The 11,478-nt window shown below is 45.0% G+C and overlaps 1 protein-coding gene across 3 annotated transcripts in view; it reads right to left on the bottom strand.

Moving 5' to 3' along the window:
- LOC106579957 (sarcoplasmic/endoplasmic reticulum calcium ATPase 2) overlaps positions 1-11,478 on the bottom strand; it is a 51,422-nt gene that overhangs the window by 23,714 nt on the left and 16,230 nt on the right. The window contains exon 1 of one of the 3 annotated variants that reach the window (XM_014160409.2): positions 143-260. The exons of the other annotated variants lie outside the window; for them this stretch is intronic. The gene's annotated coding sequence lies outside the window, so the exon portion shown is untranslated. Of the gene's footprint in view, positions 1-142; positions 261-11,478 lie in introns of those variants that run through there. 3 annotated transcript variants of the gene reach the window in all.

Here is an 11,478-nt window from a genome sequence, read left to right as displayed (position 1 = left end):
TCACACCATAAACAAAATTATTTGAACAGTTAAATTGGCTAATGTTGCTCAACATTTCTCTGGCTAGCTAACGGAGAATTCGATAAAGCTAGCAAGATACTTAATGTGAACAATACTTGTTCTACCACAGTTTCTCCCTCACCTCAAACTATCCAAATGCCAGTTGTTTTTCGGTTAAAGCTCATGAAGTACGCTTCATCACCTTCTCGCCCCCGTCTCCGTGGTCAGGCTTCTCACCTACCTCTTCGTTATCGTTCAGAGGTCGCGCCAACTGCCTTTTCACTCTCCCGCTGTATTTCCAGAGTGCTCGCTGATGCTGTAACTAGCACATCGGCTGTGTCTCTCCTTCAGTCGCGTGCTGCATTCTGTTATGTGAACGATTGGCTGAGCCTTGGATACAGCCCGTATTTCTCCAAACGCTCATCACTCGTTCACTAACTAGTAGTGATCAAAAAGCCCCCCGCCCTTGGCTCTACACGAATCACGTAGGTCACCTATTTTGGATTCAAACCGGCAAATTTCGCCAAAGGGGCGTCAACATGCATGTGCATTGTGTGTGTGTGTGTGTGTGTGTGTGAGAGCGTATTGTGGCGTACCGCAGACAAGCCACAAGGGGAAGTCTCGAGGCCTGGTGGTGACAGACATTCTACATCATGCGGTGGTGGCTCCCTCTGCTGGATGTGCCAGGTCTCGAGGGGTCCTCCAGCCAGGACTAATTGGGGACGATTGAGGCTGGAGAGTAATCAAGGGGCTGATTGCTCACGAGCTGTATGGGGCCCATAAAGCTGCCAGGAGTGCAGCACACGGGAGGGTTAGAGGTAGTGAGAGGTTGCGACCGGACAGACGTCCTCATGTTCTGCTAGAACCAAGGGGATTGGTGTTCTACCCCAGAGGAAACTGGGTTATTTTTCTTTGTTTTAAATAAACACCCTTGAAACTGAGGTAACACACTTGTCTGATCTGTGTAAACGTTTTGATCAAACCCCCTGGTCTGCCACAAGTGGTGGAGAATGCGGGCAAGTCTGACAACGTGGTCAGACCAGGGTTGACGTTTACGCAGTATCAGCACGGACGAGCTGATAGTTCGTTCGGGCCCAACAAGCGCAACAGGACATTCAGGAACGAACGCTGGATGCACAGCGTCTACAGAATGTCTGACAGCTGGAGGAAGTCAGGAAGCTGCGAGGAGAAACAGACCGAATCGCATCCCAATCAGTTTTTAAATCAAGCTAACGCAGGATGATGATATCGAGACCTACTTCTGCACATTCGAATGGACAGCACTCCGTGAAGGTTGGCCCAAGGCGAAGTGGGCGAGTCTGCTGGCCCCGTTCCTGTCCAGAGATGCCCAAAAGGCATATTATGACCTCAACACCAAACAGGTGGCTAACTACAACTGTTTCAAGTGGGAGGTACTCAGCCGCTACAGGTACAGCCTGGCCCTTTGGTCCCAACTGGAGGTTCGTGGCAGAAGCTTCCCCCCGAGCCCAAGTGAGCAAACTACTGCGCATCACCAGAGCATGGCTCTTAACCGACGTAGCCACCTTCCCCATTATCAACAAAGTGGTCATGGATCGCTTCTTACGGGTGCTACCTCACGACATGAAGAGGGCGGCAAGCCTACGCACGCCCCAAACCTTGGGAGGACCTCTTGGGAGCCGTGGAGATGCACCAGAATACAGAGGCCCTGCTGAAGGGGACGTAGGCAGAGTCTGGGAGCTGTCGAAGGGAACGGAAGGACGATCCCACCACCGTTCTCCCCAATCTGACAGTCAGCTGGGCTAAAGGACTGCAGTCCCACAGGGAGACCACCAGGGGAGAGTCAACCCACCACCGACGACCCCAGGTGGATGAAGACCAAAGGTGGTGTTTTGAGTGTGGCACCCAGTGACACCTTGCATGGAATTGCCCGGGTCAAGGAGTCGATGCCATCAGGGGGCCCCGGAGACGAGTTGGGGCACACAGTAAACTATGTCACCTCCTGTTGGGCCCACAGCGAACCACCAGCACCCATGGTCCCGGTGAAAGTTGACGGTCACGACACCCTGATGTATTCCGGGAATGTGGTAACGCTCCTACAAGCACTCCTGCAGGCCCATCTGACCGAGCATGGTGAGATGTCTGTCTCCTGTGTCCACAGCGGCACCAAGCGGTATTCGACCGGGCAGGCCACCATCATGATGCCACAAGGGAGCTGCCAGATGGCGGTGGGTGCCATACCAGAGTTTCTGGTACCCCTCCTCGTGGGATAAGATTGTCCACAGCACTGTGGAAACACCTGCTGGATAAGAGTATGAACGCATGCTCCTCCTCCTTGATTTCGAGGGACCCCCGAGACACCTGCCCTGAACTCCGAAGGGGACAGTTCAGGACCTCCTCGTGGGAGGATCCAAACTTGAAAGCCACTGCAGCCCAAGTGATAGTGGTGGATGGCCAGCTTCTTTCGGGGTTGAATGACTGGCAATACCCCCAATTCCAAATCGAAAAAAAAAAATTGTATCAGGTGTCGCACGAACAGGGAGAACTTCGAGAGGTGCTGTTGCTGCCCCACCGGTACGTCAGAACCATTCTTTAGCTGGCCCACACCCATTTGTTGGGGGCGCACCTGGGAATGGAGAAGACCCGGTAACGGATTGCCGCCTGGGTTGAGGCGGGCCGTGGAAGACAATTGCCGTAGCTACCCAGAGTGTCAAATCACCGCCCCAAAAACACACGGTACGAAACAGGCCATACCAGATCCTCAAGGCCCGAAGGAAGGCCGTGAAGCAGGAGGTGGAGGCTATGCTGAGGATAGGAGTCATCGAAGGAGTCCCAAAGTGCATGGTGCAGCGCCATCGTGTTGGTGCCCAAGCCGGACGTTAGTCTGCGTTTCTGCAATGACATCTAGGGGGTGAACAACATCAGTTTGTTTGACGCCTACCCCATGACGATGGTGGACAAGTTCATCGACCGGTATATCAGCACCCTGGACCTGACCAGGGGATATTGGCAGGTACCCTCGGAAGCCTCCTCCCAGGAGAAGACAGCATTCGACACAGGACGGGTTATACCAATACCGGGTCTTCCCATTCTTTCTCCATGGAGCCCCGCCCATGTTTCAGCGCTGATGGACTTAGTCCTCCGACCCCACCAACAGTACGCAGCGGCCTATTTGGATGACATCATCCACAGCAAAGGTTGGGAAGCGCACCTGACGTGCCTCCAGGTGGTATTGGACGCGCTCAGGAAAGCCGGGTTGACAGCGAATCCCAAAAAATGCAAGCTGGGGTTCGAGGAGGTGGAGTTCCTGGGGTATTTGATCGGGCAGGGGTAATGTTAAGCCCCAGGAGAGGACGGTCCAGGCGGTTCGTGACTGGCCCGTTCCCCGAACCAAGACAAAGGTCAAGTCCTTCTTGGGGCTGGCGGGATACTATCGCCGGTTTATCCAACTTTGCAGCTATAGCCTCCCCCTTACCGATCTGACCAGGGCCCGCCTTCCAAAAACAGTGAAGTGGTCGGATGAGGCCAAAGTGGCATTCAGGCGCCTGAAAGAAGCCCTTTGCTCCCATCCGATTCTCGTGACACTCGATTTCCAGGTACCGATGCTCGTGCAGACGGATGCCTGCGACACGGAACTAGGATCTGTCCTGTCCCAGGTACACAATGGGGAGGAACACCCCATCATGTACATAAGCCAGAAGTTGATACCCCGAGAAAATAAGTACTCGATTGTTGAGTGTGTCTAGCGGTGAAGTGGGCATTAGACACTTAAGTATTACCTGTTGGCCACCCACCTCTTCCTGGTCCCAGACCATGCTCCCCTGGTCTGGATGGCCAGGGAAAAGGACACCAACGATCGAGTCACCTGGTGGTTCTTGTCCCTTCAACATTTCTCTTTTTCTGTTGTGCACAGGTCAGGTGCAAAACATGGGAACGCGGATGCCCTATCAAGAAGGGAGACGTACATCGTACTGATGACCGGAGGGGGCATACCGCAGACAAGCACCCAGAGGAGACTCGAGGCCTGGTGGTGACAGACCTTCTACATCGCGCGGTGGTGGCTCCCTCTGGACGTGCCAGGTCAACGGGTCCTCCGGCTAGGACTAATTGAGGCTTTTGAGTAATCATGGGGCTGATTGCTTACCAGCTGTACGGGGCCATAAAGCTGCCAGGAGGACAGCACATGGGAGGGTTGGAGGTAGTGAGAGGTTGCTACCGGACAGACGTCCTCATGTTCTGCTAGAACCGAGGGGATTGGTGTTCTACCCAAGAGGAAACCGGGTTCTTTTTCTTTGTTTTAAATAAACACCGTTGAAACTGAGGTGTGAATATTCAGAGTAGCATATTTTTATTAACTGTTAAGCAGTCTTGTGTCTTGGTGGCTAGAGTGACAATTTTTAGGGCCTTCCTCTGAAAAAACCCGAATTATCATCAGCCTCACTTGGTCTATTCAGACAAAGGCAAACTGTTACAGAATAATATCTAAAAGGCTAAAGAAAGATACGTTTGGGAGGAGTTTCAATATATAATCTGAGGCCAAACTGAACAGAAAGAAAACATGACCAGTCAAATGTTTCCCCTTCAGCCATGAAGTATAACGGCCACATCTTAAGGGTTGTGTAATACTTCCTGTGCTAAGAGACGATACATTTTTTAAGAAACACTTATGACTGCAGGACGGGAGGGAACTAGAGAAACAAATTGGAATGGCTTGAGGACGTTTAAAATGGCACTTGTTGATGTCATAAGAAAAAAGAAAACGCAACAGTGAAAAGCACACAAGGCACACATTACATTATCCTGGTGCAGTTCAACTGGCCCGCAGGACTGCTCTAGATGAAGTGTGTGTGTATATATAATCTGTCCCTTTATGTCAACATCCTACTTGGTATCAGGCCAAACATCTGTGACAGTCTCCACACCTAGGAGAGTGAGACAGGCAGCGTAGCAACAAGACGCACAGACTCAAGAGTCAGTGCCAGACATGACTCCCAGGGGTGTCCTTTACAACAGAGGAGTAGGTCCAAGCAAGGCCGCCAAACCAGGCAGACAGACAGACGGACGGACACAAGCCCTTGCGTTTATGACTGCATGACACAGCATGTTTCTGTGTGTCCAATCCTGAGGGTGCAGGTGCTGATGGCAGATACAACAAAAGGTTGAAAAGCTGCTATTCTGAGGAGGCTATTTCAAAAGCACTCAACAGGTAATAACGTCCTGGAACTCTTAAAGTGCTCTTAACCAGCTGTTCTTGTCTAGGCAGCATCCACTACTGACCAAGTGTATAGTACACTAACAATTAAGGTAGATGGTAATGTAAACTGTACTAGAGGCATAAAATAGGTACGAGGAATAACAAAAAGAAATGGAGGTACTTATTCAAGAACTATTAAGTGCTATGTGCTACAAAAATAAAAAGAATTGGATGGAAATGTAAACATTTTTCTTGAATCTTCAACATACAAATACTACCAAAAAGAATTTACAGAAACCATTACAAATGAAGTCATCCAAGAAGAAGCAAAATATTTTTTCCCGTCTCCTCCATTTCCCCTGAATGATGTTAACTGTAAGGATTTATTTCCTAATAATAATAATAATAATAATAATAATAATAATAATCTAAAAATCTGACTGTTTTCTCTAAAATTAACAAATTTACAGAAAGACCTGTGTGAAGGCCAGCTTACAGAAGAGGAACTTTGAGGCAATTTTAATTACTCCTATAAAAATGGTAGACTTTCAGGCACTCAACAAGGTCTGATTTCATTTCTACTAAAACAGGACCCATGTGGTAAGTATAAAGATCCAGTCCATTTAAAAAATAAAAAAAACCTGGAGGCCTCTTACACAGAAAGTATTGAGCTTTTAAGAGGAGTAAAACAAGATTGTCTATTGTGTCCATATCTATTTATTATGGCCATTGAAATGCTAGCTATTAAAATTAGATCCAACAAGAACATCAAGGTGTTAGAAATCCAGCGGATAAAAGCAAGTGTCAATGTACGCCGATGACTAAAGTTTTTTTTCTAAGTCTGCAATCTGGATCCCTGTACAGTCTCATTGAAGATCTTGATCACTTTTCTAGCCTCTCTGGACTAAAACCTAATTATGACAAGTGTACTATATTACGTATTATATCGTTAAAAGACATTGGTAAACTACAAGGTAGTGTAAATACTAAAAATGGGTGGATGGTGTAGTACACATACTTGGTATTCACATCTAAAAAAACATATACAAGAACTTACAATTAATTTCAATAGAAAGTTTGCAAAAATAGATAAGATTCTGCAACCATGGAGAGGTAAATACTTGTCTATTTATGGAAAAATCACATTGATGAACTCTTTGGTCCTATCACTGTTTACTTACTTACTTACTAATGGTGCTGCCTGCTCTAAAACAACTCATTTTTTTATTCATATGATCAAACAATATTTCATTTGGAATTCTAAGCCAGACAAAATTAAAACGTGCCTATTTATATAATGAATGAGTTTGGGGGGCTAAAATGAGATATTAAAGCTTTAAACCTCTTACGAAAAGCTTCACTCATACATAAGTTATACTTAAACCAAAAATAGTTCTCCAGTAGGTTATCAAGAAAGGCTCATCCTTTGTTCATAAATTGCCTTTATACAGATTACAACTTCTCATTTCCGACTAAATGATTATTATTATTTTTTTTAAGTATCGCCCTTCCTTAAACAAGCCATACAAAGCCGGTTACAATTTCAGTTTTATCCTCCTGAAAAGATAGAACAAATATTATGGTTAAACTCAAATATACTGATTAATAAATAAAAAAAACATTCTTTGTGGAAAAATGAATTATATTTATTAATGATATTATGAATAAAAAACGGTGGAGTTGTGTCACATATGCAGCTATTGAAAATAGCGAGGTGGGATTAAAGAGTTTGTTTGGTAATGTATTACGGTTATGTGATTGCTTTATGGAAAAGTACCAAATATGTCAAATGTATATGCAGCAGAAAAGCTGTTAAAAAAAACTAACAAGATGTGTCCTCCGAAAAGAAGGGGTGATGGATGGGTAAATACAAGTCAACATTTCTAAGAACTTGTTGAATCAGAGAAAAAGACAAAGGCCATGTGATCTTACTTTTAACCTTTATTTAACTAGGCAAGTCAGTTAAGAACATATTCTTATTTACAATGACAGCCTACCCCGGCCAAACCCGGACGACACTGGGCCAATTGTGCGCCGCCCTATGTGACTCCCAATCACGGCCGGTTGTGATACAGCCTGGATTTGAACCAGGGTGTCTGTAGTGACACCTCAAGCACTGAGATGCAGTGCCTTTGACCGCAGCGCCACTCCTGGCGGCAGCGTAGCCTAGTGGTTAGAGCGTAGGACTAGTAACCGAAAGGTTGCAAGTTCAAATCCCCGAGCTGACAAGGTACAAATCTGTCATTCTGCCCCTGGACAAGGCAATTGGCACTGTTCCTAGGCTGTCATTGAAAATAAGAATTTATTCTTAACTGACTTGCCTAGTTAAATAAAGATAAAATAAATAAACTCGTGAACATCATAGCTAGCTGGAGTAACAACCATTTGTCTGTATTTAATCTTTACTTCCTGTTTTCATGCTAAATCGAAAATATACAGGTTAAGACAACTTTAATTCCATCCGGGAGCGTTTTGAAAATAAACAAATTCATTGGACCAGCGCTGTTGCACATTCTACAGAATTAGCCTGACGTGACTAGCTCTCAAGAAATCAAGTGCCTGTAGACAATTTGAAAACTGTTTAAATGAATAGAATGACAGCAAAGCAATTATGCTATGGGTTTGCTAAGTAGTTAGCTGAAATTTAGTACGATTTTGTTTGTTTATTTTCCATTTTGATGGTGAACTTTCTGTTCAGCCAACATTCACATCGTCATTTTTGCTCGAATTGCTAGTCCCATTGTTTAGAACTCTTCCCCATTATTGCAAAGTTAAAAGATATTCGAATCCTGTTGTCTTTTTCATTTTCAACCTAGTTTAAAAATAATTTTGTGTGTGTTTATTTGTCCCATTTCATGTGTGAATTCGACATTTGTTTTCTGCATATTCAACTACCCCGGAGACACCCTCGGAGAGTGGGGTTACGGCCAGGGTCTGTCATTATCAACGGCAACCCTGGAGCAATTAAGGTTAAGTGCCTTGCTCAAGGGCACATCAGATTTTCCACTTTGTCGGTTTTCAGTGGGTGTACTGAGATCTCCAGTCTCCTCTCATAACCAACCGAGAAGGGCTGTGTGTAGGACTGTACAGCACACTAGACACAGACAGATCACCATGTCCCCTCCTGGGCCAGGTATGGTTGCTGTGGCAACAGGACAGCGACAGAGTCAAATGACACCTAGATGAAGACCAGTGGGAGGGACGTCAACAGTTCAGGCTGCTGCAGTCACTATGGGACTTTTAGCTCTAGTGCGCCCAGTGAAATTGTGTTTAGGATTTGTTTTAAGTACTCTCTCCATGGTGAAAGTAGTAAGACATATATGTCATTTGTTGTAAAGATCTGTGTATGCTTCATTTACTATAATCCTAAATCAAAATATTGAATTTGACATATTGAATTATTTTATATTATGCAAATGTCCCTATGGTGGACAGAACATGTTACTACATTAGACTAACGTTTTTACCACACAATAGTTACAGGAAATACACATCCTTTTTACCTCAGATTGGTGATGATCGTCATCACGATTACACAAAGTCGATTGCTTGAAACAGATCAATATATTTGGTTTTGTACAGGTGTTTGTGTCGTATGCGCCTGTCGGTGGCGGGACTGTATTTTCACCAGACTGTGGAATGTAATTTACCAGACCAGAGTGGCAGGAAAAAAATGTGGGAACTTTTTCAACAAACCTCTCTAGCCTCAATACCACACATTGATTTGAGGGTCAAACTATCACTGAAATTAGAGCCAACCCCTGTCGTCATTTAGAAATCAATGTGAGAATATGATTCACCGAAGTTAAATCAGTAGAAAAGTGTTGCATTTCCTTCTGAATCATATTCTCATATTGATTTCTAAATGGCGACAGGGGTCGGCTTTCATTTGAGTGATAATTTGACCATCAAATCTGTGTGGTATTAAAAGGTCAGAGACATTGTAGGAAGAGCACCCACATTTGTTCTTGTCACCGTTCCATTGATTTCAATACAAATAGCAATGTGAGTGAGCCATTGATTACAGTAAAACAAGCTAATCAATTCCAGTCGAGTTATAAAAAAGGTACTAATTTTGTAAAATACAAGTTCTGAACACAAGTGTGACACGTGTGTAGGAAGCAATTTAGATGTGTTTGTCCTGCCTACCAGTGGCCTGTGCTGTGTGGAACATAGAACAGATGCTGCCTGACTGCCAGGGTTCTGCTGGGATATATGAAGTAACATAGCAGAGGTCAGGGGTCAACATGCCTAACTATCGGTGACCTCCACACACGGCAGTTTATAAGGAACACCACCCCAATCGCAAAAATTCTAATCGCTCCTACAGACAGTGAGTCAGGGGGCCATGGCTTGCTATATAAAGCAGACAAACAGGCATCCAGCTACTGTTCGATTGAACAAAACGAGTGACCCAAGCGACTGAGCGTGGTATGATAGTGCCAGGCACACTGGCTCCAGTATATTAAAAATGGCCGCCCTCCTGGGCTTTTCACACACACAACAGTGTCTAGGGTTGAGCGAGAATGGTGCAACAAACAAAAACCATTCCAGTCAGCGGCAGTCCTGTGGTTGAAAACAGCTCTTTGAGGAGAGAGGTTGAAGGAGAATGGCAAATCGTGCAAGCTAACAGGTGTGCCACAAACAAACAAACAAACGTCACAGTACAACAGTGTTGTGCAGAACCACATCTCGGAACGCAAAAATCGTTGATCCTTGTCACAGATGGACTATTGCAGCAAATGACCACATCGGGTTCCACTCCTATCAGCTAAAAACAAGAAGCAGCTCCAGTGGGCACGAGATCACCAACACTGGACAATGGAGTGGAAAAACATTGCCTGGAACAGGACTGCGAGTTTAGTTTACTTGAGGGTCCTGCTCAGTCCCCAGACCTCAACCCAACAGAGCATATTTGTGATGAGATGGAATGGGCTGTTGGCAGAATGAATGTACCACCGTCCAATCTGTAGCAACTGCATGATACCATCGCGTCAGTATGGACCAACATTCATGTGGAAAGTTTGACACCTTGTAGAATGCCCCGAGGAATTCAGGCTGTTCTGGAGGGAAAGGGGGTCTGACCTGGTACTAGATGTACCTAATAAAAACAGTCTGGTGAGTATATGCTGGGCAAAACATCTGTAATGTTGAATAATTCAAATAATACATGAAGTAGACAAATACAGTTGAAGTCGGAAGTTTACATACACTTAGGTTGGAGTCATTAAAACTCGTTTTTCAACCACTCCACAAATGTCTTGTTAACAATCTGTAGTTTTGGCAAGTCGGTTAGGACATCTACTTTGTGCATGACACAAGTAATTTTTCCAACAATTGTTTACAGGCAGATTATTTCACTGTATCACAATTCCAGTGGTTCATAAATTTACATGCACTAAGTTGACTGTGCCTTCAAACAGCTTGGAAAATTTCATGTCATGGCTTTAGAAGCTTCTGATAGGCTAATTGACATCATTTGAGTCAATTGGAGGTGTAGCTGTGGATGTATTTCAAGGCCTACCTTCAAACTCAGTACTCTTTGCTTGACATCATGGGAAAATCAAAAGAAATCAGCCAAGACCTCAAAAAATAAAATTGTAGACCTCAACATATCTGGTTCATCCCTGGGAGCAATTTCCAAAAGCCTGAAGGTACCACGTTCATCTGTACAAACAATAGTATGCAAGTATAAACACCATGGGACCATGCAGCCGTCATACCGCTCAGGAAGGAGACGCATTCTGTCTCCTAGAGATGAACGTACTTTGGTGCGAAAAGTGCAAATCAATCCCAGAACAACAGCAAAGGATCTTGTGAAGATGCTGGAGGAAACAGGTACAAAAGTATCTATATCCACAGTAAAACGACATAACCTGAAAGGCCACTCAGCAAGGAACATGCCACTGCTCCAAAACCACCATAAAAAAGCCAGACTACGGTTTGCAACTGCACATGGGGACAAAGATGGTACTTTTGGAGAAATGTCCTCTGGTCTGATGAAACAAAAATAGAACTGTTTGGCCATAAAGACCATCGTTATGTTTGGAGGAAAAGGGGGAGGCTTGCAAGCTGAAGAACGTGAAGCACGGGGGTGGCAGCATCATGCTGTGGGGGTGCTTTGCTGCAGGAGGGACTGGTGCACTTCACAAAATAGATGGCGTCATGAGGAAGGAAGATTATGTGGATATATTGAAGCAACATCTCAAGACATCAGTCAAAGCTTGGTTGCAAATGGGTCTTCCAAATGGACAATGACCCCAAGCATAATTCCAAAGTTGTGGCAAAATGGCTTAAGGACAACA

Source organism: Salmo salar, chromosome ssa20 (genome assembly GCF_905237065.1).
Source record: "Salmo salar chromosome ssa20, Ssal_v3.1, whole genome shotgun sequence".
In the NCBI taxonomy this organism is placed as follows: Eukaryota; Metazoa; Chordata; class Actinopteri; order Salmoniformes; family Salmonidae; genus Salmo; species Salmo salar.
Note: the sequence above shows the minus strand (reverse complement) of the source record. Positions and strands in the feature narration are given on the sequence as shown.